The sequence below is a fragment of the Anomaloglossus baeobatrachus genome, chromosome 11 (genome assembly GCF_048569485.1).
Source record: "Anomaloglossus baeobatrachus isolate aAnoBae1 chromosome 11, aAnoBae1.hap1, whole genome shotgun sequence".
In the NCBI taxonomy this organism is placed as follows: Eukaryota; Metazoa; Chordata; class Amphibia; order Anura; family Aromobatidae; genus Anomaloglossus; species Anomaloglossus baeobatrachus.
The window spans coordinates 61,684,903-61,699,827 of record NC_134363.1 but is presented as its reverse complement, the minus strand read 5'-3'; the positions used below and the strand labels follow the sequence as shown (position 1 = coordinate 61,699,827).

The 14,925-nt window shown below is 44.7% G+C and overlaps 1 protein-coding gene across 1 annotated transcript in view; it reads left to right on the top strand.

Moving 5' to 3' along the window:
- The first annotated feature begins 10,652 nt into the window (after positions 1–10,652).
- TMEM150B (transmembrane protein 150B) overlaps positions 10,653–14,925 on the top strand; it is a 44,588-nt gene continuing 40,315 nt past the window's right edge. The window contains exon 1 of the mRNA XM_075327816.1: positions 10,653–10,734. The gene's annotated coding sequence lies outside the window, so the exon portion shown is untranslated. The remainder of the gene's footprint in view (positions 10,735–14,925) is intronic.

The window sequence follows — 14,925 nt, the reverse complement described above, 5'->3', positions numbered from 1 at the left end:
TCCGGCGGTCGCGCCCGCCGAGCACGTAGCCACGGCCCGGGCGCTGGAACAGCAGGCGGCGCCGCTCCAGCCCCACAGACCGCTGCCAGCTGCTGCCTCAGGGCATCCACTCCCATGACCTCGGATGCCCCCCGCACCATCTCCAGGAGTTCAGCAAGGGCAGCCATGGCAGGAAGCAGCAGCAGCACTACGTCCTGGGACACAAAGATCAATCGACGAAAGGGGAGGTAAACAGCACACCCCCCTCTCTTATACCTCTCCCAACACCCCACCCCTTCCTTGCTCCCCCCCAATCCCCTTACAGCTCCCTACTACCAATCCTGTACTCCCACACATCCCCCATCCCATGCAAACCTATTAACCCTTTCCTAACCTTGCACCCTCCCGATCGTCATGGGGTCCATTCACCCCTATGGGGCTCACTGCCCTTCTAATCCTGAGCAATATCCCATTATCATGTACGTTCAGTCTGACCAATTATGACCCTCTTGAAGCAATATCTTATGTGTGTTCCCATAGCAGACTATTGTCTTTTGGGGGGAACCAATGATCTAACACTTATTTTCAGCACAGAAATGCTATATTATGTGGAAGTTGGAATTTTTACTTCTGTTTTTATTATTATTATTCATTTTTTTTACCGTCATTTTCTGAACTTTTTTGTTTTTTTAAATTCCATTAAACAACGTAGAAGAAGCTACTTTTTTTACATTAAAATTCTCTAAAAGATGCCCAGTCGTCTTTTTAGACATGTATTGTAAGTTTGGAGCATTTTACAAGCAAAAATTGCCCAGATTGCCGCTCACTTCTTTTAACCCTTTAGCTTTTTTTGCAAATCTGAAGCAGCAAAAGAGGCTCAAAAGACTGAACACATGACCAGCAAGTCTTTATTACATGGAAATGAAAAAGTTAATTCTTTCGAGTGTTTATTTTGCCTGTGTGAACATAGCCTAATAGTAGCAGATATTGTTGTAAATGTAATGGTATTTTATAAGTTTCAAAAAACAGTGATTAACCTAATTTATAAGGGGTTGTTCCTTTTTCAGTAAATGAATGTCTCCGGATACAGGTTATTATAAAGAATCAAATCACTCTGTACTCACCTTCACCGGGTCCGCCGGCGTGCCTCACTGCTGCTCCAGGTTTTTGGCATTAGCAGAAAATACTCCTATAAAGCATAACCAACTTTGATGACTAAAAGGTAATTTCTAGCTAAAATCCAAAGCTTTGAATAAGTGCAAAGTTAGATATAGAATGTTATTGATATTACCTATATTAATTTTGTAAAGCAATTAAAGCAAGGGTGCACAACCTGTGGTCCGGGGACCATTTGCGGCCTACGATACCCTTCTGTGTGGCCCCCAACTATCTGTATACTGTAGCGTCTGGTCACATGGATTTTCCAGGTCCCGGAAAAGACCAGTGGTGCAAAGCATTACAGAGGGGAGGGGGGTAATTATGATTGGCGTGCTGTGTGATTTGGTGGTCATTTCTGGGCCAACAATATTTTGGCAGAATGTGTGGATCCTGACTTTTGTAGAAAGTAGCAGATTAGGTGAACAAGTGGCCATGCATGAGTGTGGTTATGGAAGAATAAAAACACTTGATTACTTCAGCTTCGTATATATAGTTGACAAGTAACCCTTGGGACCCCATGGGCGTGTCACCGGGCCGGTGTTGATTTGGCTTGTCACAGTGGCCTGGCCCGGTTTCGTGACCCCGGCGGTGTCAATAAAGATAGGAATGGGGATGATAGGAGTAGTAGTTATTCATGACACCACCTGTGGTATGTGGCCAGTTATTATCCGCCGCTGCAGGTGCTCTCTCCTCTGGGGCAGATGGTGATGCAGCTTGGGTGTTGCAGCTCTTCACAGGTAGAGCTATGGCCCCAGGGAGAATGTTGGTGGTTGTAGTCGCCGATGGCACAGGGGCGCAACAATGGGAGCGTCGGCAATGATGGGATGACACAGAGGGTGCAGTTCAAGTTCTTTACTCACTGAAGTCACCGCCTTAAGGCTCTGTGCGCACTAGGCCGTTTTGCCCGCAGATTTGCTGTGGAAATTTCTTGAGAAATGTCTGCAATCTTTGTGCAGACATTTCCCAGCAAATCCTATGAGAAAAAAAAATAGCTGTGCGCACACTGCGGATTTTTCTCAAGAAATTTCCTTGAGAAAATTTTCTCGAGAAACTTTCTTGAGAAAATGAGCATGTCCATTATTTTCCACAGGTACCAGCGGTATACCCCCGGAATTTCACTCCATTCACTGTAATGTAATCGCGAAATTCCGGGGGTATACCGCAGGTAGCAAATGATGTGCGGTATACTCGCGATTTACCTGCGGTAATGCTCATCGCTGCCTGCGGTTTTGCAGGAAGCGATGTCATTATGCCAGGAAGAGGAAGCGGAGCAGAGTAAACACAGACGTCACACTGCCTGGACGCCGCACAGAAGCACTTCCGTGCGACCTCCAGGTGCCCGTGCAGTCTGTGTCCCGCTCCAGCCTCGCGGCTGCCTGCACTGCAGGGTGTCAGTGTGTGCCCGCAGTGTCAGCAGCTTGTCACCCTGCAGCGCAGGCAGACACTGACACAGGCAGACACTGACACTGCACTGCAGGGTGTCAGTGTCTGCCCGCAGTGTCAGCAGCCTGTCACGCGGCAGCGCAGGTAGACACTGACACCCTGCAGTGCTGGGAGCCGCGGGGATGACGATCGCTGCTGTCAGGAGGTGAGATTATTACCTGCTGTGACGATCTCCTGCCTCCTGACGTCACCGCTGTCACTGCTGTCTATGCCCGTCTCGCGAGCGGCCCGAGACTGTCACTAGCGGTGACGTCACGGGCTCTCGCGATACTTCTGACAACGCGGCGGGCATAGAAGTCAGTGACAGCGCTGACGTCAGCAGTACAGGAGATGATCACAGAAGGTAATGATCTCATCTATGCTCCTGATGGCAGCGCTCGTCATCCCCTGCAGTGACCTGAGCTGACCTATTGATGTTAGCTCAGGTCACTGCATTGCTCTCCCAGCCAATGGGGAACATTCTGTTCTTCATTGACTGAGACAGCGACTATGGTATGGATTGCCTTGCCCCCCCCCCCCCCTTATTGGATTACGCCGGACGTGGAATTGATTGTGCTCTTTTCAATAAATTGGTTAAAGAGGGAATGTTTTGGGGAGTGTTTTTTCAAATAAAACTTTTTTTGTTGTCTATTTTTTATTTCTTACTGACTGGGTTCGTGATGTCGGGTATCTGATAGACGCCTGACCTCATCAACCCCAGGGCTTCATGCCAGGTGACATTACACATCTGGCATCAACCCCATATATTACCTCGTCTGCCAACGCACTAGGGCGCGGGATGAGCTGGGGCGAAGCGCCAGGATTGGCACGTCTAATGGATGCGCCACTTCTGGGGCGGCTGCGGCCTGCTATTTTTAGGCTGGGGAGTGTCCAATAACAGTGGACCTCCCTAGTCTAAGAATATCAGACCCCAGCTGTCCGCTTTACCTTGGCTGGTGATCCAATTTGGGGAGGACCCCACGTTTTTTGTTTTAAATTATTTATTTAATGTAAAATAACAGCGTGGGGTGCCCTCTATTTTGGATTACCAGCTAAGGTGAAGCTGCCAGCTGTGGTTTGCAGGCTGCAGCCGTCTGCTTTACCCTAGCTGGCTACAAAAGATGGGGGGACCTCACGTCGTTTTTTTTTTAATTATTTATTTATTTTATGGCTAAATACAAGGCTAAGCACCCTTTAGTGCCACATGAAAGTCACTAAAGGGTGCCAGCTTAGAAAATGCAGGGAGGTGGGACATTATATAGGTCTTTCTCATCTATCTATCTATGGCCCGTTTCACACGTCAGTGAAAAACACAGACGTTTTTCACTGGCGTGTAAAACACGCACATGTCCCTGCGTGTGCCGTGAATTATGGCACACGTGGGTTGTCTAAGTGCAATCCGTGCTCCGTTCTCCGTGGCCCGTGATTGCACTTAGAAATCAACTCACCTGTGCGCGCTCCCGCTCTCCATGGTGCTGATCGCTCCCGCGGTGCAGCATCCGGCCGGCGCTGACCCCCGCAGCAGCTGCTTCCGGGTCGGCTGTGTCGTGCATCATGAATATGCGCGACAGTAATGAGCCGGCTCAGAAGCAGCAGGCTGCACGGGCTGCAGAGAGTGCCGCTGAAGCCGGGTGAGTAAAAATGTTTTTTATTTTAAAAGCACGTTTTTTTCTGGCACGTGTTTCACAGACCACACCACTGCGTGGTCCGTGGGACATCAGTGATGCCAGAAAAAAATGGACATGTCTCCGTGCGGCAATCACGCACACGCGGGTACGCCGCACGGAGACACGTGCAGTGAAAAATCACTGACGTGTGAGCAGACCCATTCATTATAATGGGTCTGCGTATGTCAGTGATCCTGGTACGTTTAAAAAAAAGCACAAACGTCCCAGAATCACTGACGTGTGAAACAGGCCTATCTATCTATTCATCTATCCATCTTTCACTCTATCCATTATCTGTCTATCGATAATCTATATTATTTATTGCAAAACCGCAGGGACCAATCTGCGGTAAATCCGCGGCAAATCCGCATGCGTTTTTCCCGCGGATTTTTCCACAGGTGCGGAAATCTTCAACTCCCAGAAGTTTCTCAAGAAATTTTCTTGAGAAAAATCACTTTTCTAGTGCGCACAGAGCCTAAGAGTGCCGGACTCCGCTGTGATGGGCTCCAGCCGATCTCAGATAGTTTGGAGGTCAAGGCCGGCGTTTCCCTCTGTGTGTCCTTTCCAATAGTCTTCCCTCCACCCCAGCTCCTGGGCCGTGGAACGAGTCACGGGTGCCTGCTGCACTCCCTGCGAACCCTGGGATCCCCCTTCTTCCTAAGAACCCGGATCGAGCCTACAGCTCCACACCACGGGTCCCTGTCTGTCATTGTCACTTCTGACTGTTTTCTGTTCCTGAGTGGGACCTGGGAGTTAACTGAATGCTGTGTGTGATGGCTCCTCACTTCCCCTGCAGGTGCCCAACCTCTCGGGTTGCTGAACTAGTGGGCAAGAGGTCCCATACCTCGTGATGGCTACCCCTGGCACCTACCCTGGCCCAGTCCCAGTGACAGAGCTCCCATGTTATGTGTTGGATGTGTTGTGGTGGTTGTTTACCGGTGATGAATTCCTCCATATCCGAGATGAATATTGCACCTCGGGTGAGGTGCAATACCCTGTAGCGCCTGAAGCCGCAGGGACGCCACTTGACAGCGCTGAATGCATGGTCGCTTCCTTTCTTGACTACCAACTCCTGATAAGAGTACATTGACCTTCCTGATAGATGGGAACCCTATAAATGGAATCAGCACCTATTAGATATTTATGGCTCATACTTTCAATATGCAGTAAATGCCTCAAAAGTTGATAATGCATCCATACTGCAGTATTGTAGTACAGTCATATGAAAAAGTTTGGGTACCCCTATTAATGTTAACCTTTTTTCTTTATAACAATTTGGTTTTTTGCAACAGCTATTTCAGTTTCATATATCTAATAACTGATGGACTGAGTAATATTTCTGGATTGAAATGAGGTTTATTGTACTAACAGAAAATGTGCAATCCGCATTTAAACAAAATTTGACCGGTGCAAAAGTATGGGCACCTCAACATAAAAGTGACATTAATATTTTGTTGACCCTCCTTTTGCAAAAATAACAGCCTCTAGTCGCTTCCTGTAGCTTTTAATGAGTTCCTGGATCCGGGATGAAGGTATATTTGACCATTCCTGTTTACAAAACAATTCCAGGTTAAGTTAAGTTTGATGGTCGCCGAGCATGGACAGCACACTTCAAATCATCCCACAGATTTTCAATGATATTCAGGTTTGGAGACTGGTATGGCCATTCCAGAACATTGTAATTGTTCCTCTGTATGAATGCCTGAGTAGATTTGGAGCGGTGTTTTGGATCATTGTCTTGCTGAAATATCCATTCCCTGCGTAACTTCAACTTCGTCACTGATTCTTGCACATTATTGTCAAGAATCTGCTGATACTGAGTTGAATCCATGCGATCCTCAACTTTAACAAGATTCCCGGTGTCGGCATTGGCCACACAGCCCCAAAGCATGATGGAACCTCCACCAAATTTTACTAGTGGGGTACTACTAGGGTAGCATGTGCTTTTCTTGGAATGCCGTGTTTTTTTGCCTCCATGCATTACGCCTTTTTGTATGACCAAACAGCTCAATCTTTGTTTCATCAGTCCACAGGTCCTTCTTCCAAAATGTAACTGGCTTGTCCAAATGTGCTTTTGCATACCTCAGGCGACTCTGTTTGTGGTGTGCTTGCAGAAACGATTTCTTTCGCATCACTCTCCCATAAGCTCTCCTTGTGCAACGTGCGCTGTATTGTTGACCGATGCACATTGACACCATCTGCAGCAAGATGATGCTGCAGGTCTTTGGAGGTGGTCTGTGGATTGTCCTTGACTATTCTCACCATTCTTCTTCTCTGAATTTCTGATATTTTTCTTGGCCTGCCACTTCTGGGCTTAACAAGAACTGTACCTGTGTTCTTCCATTTCTTTACTATGTTCCTCACAGTGGAAACTCACAGTTTAAATCTCTGAGACAATTTTTTGTATCCTTCCCCTGAACAACTATGTTGAATAATCTTTGTTTTCAGATCATTTGAGAGTTGTTTTGAGGAGCCCATGATGCCACTCTTCTTAGGAGATTGAAATAGGAGCACAACTTGCAAGTGGCCACCCTAAATACCTTTTCTCATGATTGGATATACCTGCCTATGAAGTTCAAAGCTCAATGAGGTTACAAAACCAATTTAGTGCTTTAGTAAGTCAGTAAAAAGTAGTTAGGAGTGTTCAAATCAAGAAATTGATAAGGGTGCCCATACTTTTGCACCGGTCAAATTTTGTTTAAATGCGGATTGCACATTTTCCGTTAGTACAATAAACCTCATTTCAATCCAGAAATATTACTCAGTCCATCAGTTATTAGATATATGAAACTGAAATAGCTGTTGCAAAAACCCAATTGTTATAAAGACAAAAGGTTAACATTAATAGGGGTGCACAAACTTTTTCATATGACTGTATATAGTGAATAGCACGTTCTTCTTCACAGGAGTACCAAGATGGCAGTAACGGGGGTTATCAGCAGGCCTTCAGCTCTCATGGTAACCCACTGGTTCCCCACAATTGCATAACGGGAAGCTAATGGGAGATAGTGAGTTCTATCACAGGCAACTGCAGGCATTTAAATGGTCCACAGCCGTGATCAGAGTTCAGCTTTGGCTGCTTTTGTTAAACACAGATGCCTGCTATGTAATATAGCTGTCATCTACAGCATGTGAAGGAAGCTCAGCTCCTGAGCCCCCTCCTCACATTAGCCCCAACACTGGCATACCTGTATGTCATTTTGCGCTAAGGGGTGAAGTAGCATGATCCAGGTGGGCTCTCCATTCTTGCACAAAATTGGTCAACCACCTATACGTTTGTGAGGTGCTTATGGTTTGCTATAGTGGCTGGGGTCTATTGAAGGTGCTGTCTTTGTGCTCTCTTGAAGCCAAACCACAGGCTGTGGGCTTAGTAGGTGATTGTCATGACCCCAGCAATCCAGAGAACTGGGGCTCAGAAAAGCCTCAACTGAATGGAGCATTGGTCGATCATGCACACTGCCACTCCAATCATTCTAATGGGAGTGGGTGTACCCCAGCCGAGCTCAACTCTTGGTAATCTCCGGCACTCCCATTACGAATAACTGTAGCAGCAGTTTGCATGATTGACCACTGCACCATTCAGCTGAGGCTTTTAGAGTCTCGCGATTGTTACATAGTTACATAGTTACTTAGGTTGAAAAAAGACCTAGGTCCATCTAGTGCAACCTTCCTCCACCAGTTCTACATTTGGTCACTAAGTCATTTATAACCAACAACTCGTACTGAGGAAATCATCCAGCCCTTTTTTAAAAACTGTTATAGTATCTGCCATTACTACCTCTTGTGGTAGGGCATTCCACAGTCTGACTGCTCTAACTGTAAAGAACCCTTTCCTATTTAGCTGTCGGAATCGCTTTTCTTCCACTCGCAGTGAGTGCCCCCTGGTCCTTAGTATTGTCTTTGGAAGAAATAAGTCATGTTCCAGTCCTTTATATTGACCACACATGTATTTATACATATAAATGAGATCTCCTCTGAGACGTCTTTTTTCTAAAGCTAAACATATCTAACTTTTTCAACCTGTCATCATATGGGAGGCCTCCATTCCTTGTAGTAGTCTAATTGCCGCCTTTGAACTGACTCTAACTTCTGAATGTCCTTTTTAAAATGTGGAGCCCAAAACTGGTTCCCATATTCCAGATGTGGCCACAAGTGATTTATAGTTGGTTGCCACAGTGATCAGAAAGTAATCTCCTATCCCGTGAACATTCAAACTCCTTTTGACCCACACCCATAAAGAGGGAAAAAAAATGAGGGTGCCAAAATTGTGTTTTTATTTTTTTACTCAATACACCTCCCAAAGAAACAAGATTAGTATTACTATAATCGTCCTAACCTTAAATAGGTTGTCCACTACTTTTACATTGATAGCCTATTCTAAGGGGCACTTTGCACACTACGACATCACAAGCCGATGCTGCGATGCCGAGCGCGATAGTCCCCGCCCCCGTCGCAGCTGCGATATCATGGAGATAGCTGCCGTAGTGAACATTATCGCTACAGCAGCTTCACATGCACTCACCTGCCCTGCGACGTCGCTCTGGCTGGCGACCCGCCTCCTTCCTAAGGGGGCAGGTCGTGCGGCGTCACAGCGACGTCACACGGCAGGCGGCCAATAGAAGCGGAGGGGCGGAGATGAGCGGGACATAAACATCCCGCCCACCTCCTTCCTTCCGCATAGGCGGCCGGGACGCAGGTAGGAGATGTTCCTCGCTCCTGCGGCTTCACACACAGCGATGTGTGCTGCCGCAGGAACGAGGAACAACATCGTAACATCGGTCTTTCCCAAATCATGGAAATGACCGACGCTACACCGATGATACAATTACGACGCTTTTGTGCTTGTTAATCGTATCAAAAATGCTTTACACACTACGATGTCGACAGCGACGCCGGATGTGCGGCACTTTCGATTTGACCCCACCGACATCGCACCTGCGATGTCGTAGTCTGCAAAGGGCCCCTTAGGATAGGTCATCAATGTCTGATTGGTCAGGTTCAGACCCTGCACCCCCACAGATCAGCCGCAAATGCTCACTTCTGGAGCTACGCTGTCTCCTGATAGGGACTGCGGCCGGATACTGCACATCCGCCTCCTATTAAAATCAATAGGAGGTGGCTGTGTAGTAACCCGCCGCAGCCACTATCAAACGATGGAGCAGCTCTGGAACTGAGCATTTCCGGCTGCCGCCTCTGGGAACAGCTGGGGTGCGGGATGTCGGATCCTGGCCGATCAGACATTGATGACCTATCCTAAGCAGAGGCCATCAATGTAAAAGTAGTGGACAACCCCTTTAAGAATCATGCTTCCTGCAAAATGAATGGTCTAAAAACAAAAGCCTTTTCTAAAAATGCCCTTTTTTTTTCTCCATTTTGCAAACCTTAAAAAGATGGAAAAAATTCTAAGTACATTATATAGTAAAGTTAAAAAACTACAGCTCGTCCTGCAAAAAAAAAAAAAGTATAAATACGCCAAGTGCAATCAAATAAAAAAATCACAATGCACTCAGACCCATCTTTTTCAGACAGTGCTGATCTGTGAGTTGTTCCTCAGCTGTTTTCGACCTGAGAAAAAAAATCATAGTATGCTGCGTATGGTTGTGTAAAACAGCTAAGACTCGCCAAAGCAACAAAAGGGACATCACAAAGACCATCCATATGCCGTCTGATATTTACAGATACATTACCATTCTGTAGCATAGAGCACTGTAAATACTCCTGTAAATAATTGCTGATTAATAGCTGCTGAGAAAAAAAATATACAGTGGATTAGGAGCATAATTGGTTCTGGGACTGTGCTGTTAAACCAGAGAGAGGCTTCAGAATAGCGTTAGGTACCCAGTTACGAGATATGCCGTGAAGGGGCAACTGGGCAGATATACAAATAGCCATTTCTATATGCTAAATATCTCATTTTTTTTTAGATTTTCCTTAGCAGTAATGCAGGTCCATGTTCACACATTCATGGTTTCCATACTTTAGCATTATCAGAGCGCAAACTGTCTTTTTTTTGTATTTTTTGCATGTAAAAACTTATGCAAAGGATGCGGTGTTTGCGCCGCATCCGTTGCATAGGTTTCACAGCCGGATTGAGCCGCACGGCTCAAACCGGATGTGTGAAAGTAGCCTTACAGTAAGTCATGTATCCTGATTTGTAACCTGATTTGTGTCTTGAAGCTTCTTAGTTTTTGCAATGATGATATAGATCTCCCTGCAGGAAAACGTCACATCACTGATATATATACTGTAAAGGAATGTGCTACTTTGTGCACCTAGATAATAAGTGTAACAGTCCTAACTCAGTAATGACCCTGACTCACCTGTAATTACAACACGGAAGTAGGTTGTGTGACTTACCTTCCAGTAATGGACTTTTCTCCTTTACCTGTGTCATCGGGTGGGTGTGCCCTGTACTAATAAGTCGTACAGCCCCGTGAGCACCAACCCAACTGGCTCTAATGGAAGCTGACTGATTTACTGAAGGAAATTGTAGGAAGAACAGCACAAGGTATGCCGGAACCATAGCAAATATATATAATGTGTGTGTATTAGTTGTATACAGGCTGTATTCAGGGTCAACCTTGAGTAAGGATCACTGAGGTCTAGATTTCTATTCTTTCTTTTTTTTTATGAACTATGTGTCAACTAATTGGTGTCCATAAAAAAAAATAATAATCTATCCATCTTCTCTTTTGTGGGGTCCTTTCTTTCGCACACAATTTTAATTGCATTTTTGGGGCACTTTTTCCACATATGGGGTTTTTTTGTATGTAGAAAAGGCCTATATACACATAACCCCTTCACCCCAGGTGATTTTTCATTTTCGTGTTATCCTCCTCCTTCTTCCAGGAGCCATAATTTTTTTTTTCACATAGCCGTATGAGGACTTGTCTTTTGGGTGACAAGTTGTACTTTGATTGACACCATTCATTTTATCATTTGATACACTAGAAAGTGAGAAAACAATTCCAAGTGCGCTGCATTTCATAAAAAGTTGCAATTTTACAGTTCTTTTTTGTTTGTTTCTTGTTTTCTTATTTAACATGTTCACTATACAGTAAAACTTGTCTTGCTTGGCAGTATGGTTCTCCAGATCAGTACTATTATGTACTATCCAGCATTATTTTTTAATTAATTTATTTATTTTTTAATTAATTAATTAATTAATTAAATTTTTTTACATTTTAGTGGTAGAAATAAAGAAATTTAATCTGTAAAAAAAAATAAATAAAAAAAAAATGTTCTTTGTGTCGCCATTTTCTGAGACCTATAAGGCTAGGGCCCCACTTTGCGTTTTTAGGCTATGTTCGCACGTTGCGTTTTTTTCCGCGTTTCTGCAGCGTTTTTAGCAGCAGCGTTTTTGCGCTAAAACGCATGCGTTTTTGATTGCCAGCAAAGTCTATGGGAAAAGCAGAAATCCTGTCTGCACTTTGCTTTTTTTTCAGCAGCGTTTAATTTGCATATTTGTGGTCAAAAACCATGCTGAAAAAGAAGCAGCATGTCAGTTGTTTTTGCCATTTCTGCAGCGTTTCCTTAACATTGGAGTCAATGAGAAATGGCAAAATGCAACCAAAAGCACAATTCCTGCGTTTTTCATGCTTTTTACCTGCTTTTCCACTGCGTTTTTGTCTCCAAAAACGCATGCTTTTCTGGCCAAAAATTAAAGGGTTCTAATGTTCCTTTACACACACACAATAACCGAAAATTTAAATGCTAAAAAATAATAAACTTTACCTATTTTCCAGTTAAAATGTGCATAACCACTATTATTTCATTAAAATTGATAATTTTTCATATAGTTTTAATAAAAGTTAATTTTATACTTTTTTTCTCTTTTTTCAGTCTTTTTGACTATTTCAACTTTATTTCTCAGTGTCTTGATCTACAAAACGCATCTGCAGAAACGCAGGTGAAAACGCAGGTAAAAAGCGCTGAAAACGCACTAAAAACGCGGTAAATACGCATGCGTTTTTAGCGCTAAAAAATTGTCAAAAGCCATTTGGTCAAAAACCAAGGGAAGGAAAACGTGCAGAATAAACTGCAGGTACTCCGACGCAACGTGCGCACATAGCCTTACCTGCTTTTCAGGTGCTTTTTGGGTGCGTTTTGAGAAGCACCTTTTTTATGCCGAAATGCTTGCGTTTTCATTTTCCAGCCATTTCAATAGCATTTGTGATTTTTCCGACCCCACTTTGCGTTTGTAAACGCATCTGCGAATTTGCATATTTTGTGGCAAAACCAAGCGTTCAAAGAAGCAGCATGTCAATTGTTTTTGCCATTTTGGGTGCGTTTTGCTAACATTGAAGTCAATGAGAAGTTGCAAAAACCAAAATTCCTTCAAATTCCTGCGTTTTATCTCCTTTTTATGTGCAGAAAACATGCGTTTTGGACTACCAAAATGCATGATTTTTGGACATTAAAATAATGATTTCATATGTCCCTTTTCACACACACATAGTCCAACAATTAAATTTAAGAAAAATAATAATTTATTGCTATTTTTCCAATAAATAATATATTACCGCTATAATTTTAATAAATATTTCTATTTCCTTAATTATTTCTAAAATTCTATGTTTTCCTTTTTTTTCTCTTTTTTCATTTTGTTTGACTGTTTAAACTTTATTTATTTATAATTGCAAATAGGAGAACGCAAAGTGGGGCCCTAGCCTTAAGCCTTCAATTTTAGAATATGGGGTTGCATGACGGCTTATTTTTTCGTGCCCCAAGCTGACGTTTTTACTGATACTGTTTTGAGATACATACCAATGCAATGTTGTTGTGGCCAAAAAAACGTAATTCTGGCTTTTTGATTTTTTTTTTTCTCATTACACTGTTTACCAATGGTATTAATTTATATTCTATTTTGATAGAATGGACAAATGCAGCAATACCAAATACGTGTTTCGGGGTTTTTTTGTTTTTTTTTAATGGGGCGAAAGGAGAGTGATTTGAACTTTTGTGGTGTTTTTTTATTCTTTTCGAAAGATTTTTGTTTTTACTTTTTACTGTATTTAAAGGGAACCTGTCAGATACAATATGCACACAGAACCATGAGCAGTTCTGGGTATATATTGCTAATCCCTGCCTAGCTGTCCCATCATCTAGTAGCATCTTAAAGAGATCTTTTGGGTGCACACACACGAGCGTATTAATCGGACGAGTGCAATCGAGAAAATCTTGCATTTCACTGGAACCAATGATGGTCAAAGAGGGACAGCAGATGGTCAGCTTTTTTCTCATCCAGATTCTGGATGAGAGAAAAGTTGCAGCATGTTGCGATTGTCTGCGAGAGCCGTGTCACCCGCACCCATACAAGTCTATGGGTGCAAGAGACACATCGGACTGCACTCGGGTGATATCCGAGTGCAGTGCGATAATCGCATCAACTGACAATGAAGGTGATGGAGAGATTAATCCATTCTTCTCCTCCACAGCTGCAGGATCCGGTCACAGTCGCATGACATGCTGGCAGCACAGCGGGAGCCGAGGGTAGTGTCTGACTGGTTACCGGAGGAATCTCCAGTAATACCAGGCCTGGCTGAGGTTACCTGCACTGAACTCTGGAGCTCTCCCTGAGCTCCGGAGTGCAGCCTGGACTGAACTCAAGGTTTGCAGGACTGAACCGCGAGTACCGACTGATTCCCCGACGATTGTGGTTCAGTTCATGGCAGCTGCGGACGGGCCGGGTTGAACACCGAAGCTGTCACCTGAGCTCCCAAGTTCATCCCGGCCTGTCCGCAGCTGTGACATGAACTGAACCGCAATCGTCGGAATCATTCGGCGCTCGCGGTTCAGTCCTACAAATTCTGAGTTCAGTCCAGGCTGCACTCCGGAGATCAGGTGAGAACTCCAGAGTTCAGTGCCACGCCTGGTATTACTGGAGATTCCTCTGGTAACCAGTCTGATTCTGGCCGAGGGACATTAGCATATCGCATCCGATGCATTTGCATCAGATGCTATATGTTCGTGTGAGTCCAGCCTTAGGCCCCCTTCACATGTCCGTGAAAAAGACGTGCGTGTCTTACGTGCCGTTTTTCGGGTCCGTGTTCCGTTTTTTTTTGTCCATTTTTCTGGTACGTGTGACATCCGTGTGATTGTGTATGCTATCCGTGTGTGCGTGTGGAATGTCCATGTGTCTGGTATCTCGGGGAGACGCCTGCCATGATTAACCTAGGACTTAATGGCAGCTATGGGCTGCTGTCATTAACTCCTTATTACCCCGATTGTCACCGCACCAGGGCAATTCGGGATGAGCCTTGTACAGTCTCGGGACTTTCGCATCTAATGGATGCGGCAATTCTGGGCGGCTGCTGGCTGATATTTTTAGGGTGGGGGGCTCCCCATAACGTGGTGCTCCCCATCCTGACAATACCAGCTTCGAGCCGTATGGCTTTACCCTGGCTGGTATGAAAATTGGGGGGAACCGCACGCCGTTTTTTTTATTATTTATTTATTTATTTAAGTTACTGAATGATATAGACCCGCCCACCGGCAGCTGAGATTGGTTTCAGTGAGACAGCTGTCACTCAACGTGGGGGTATCATAGGCGCCGGTGGGCGGGGAAAGCAGTGAATACTAGATGGAATAATGAGCGGCCGGCTTTTTCAAAAGAGGAAAAGCCGTTGGAGCTTTGTGACAGCCGTGCAGCGCCGCGCCGGTGATCGGGATCGGTGAGCATGAGAGGAGGGGGGGGGAG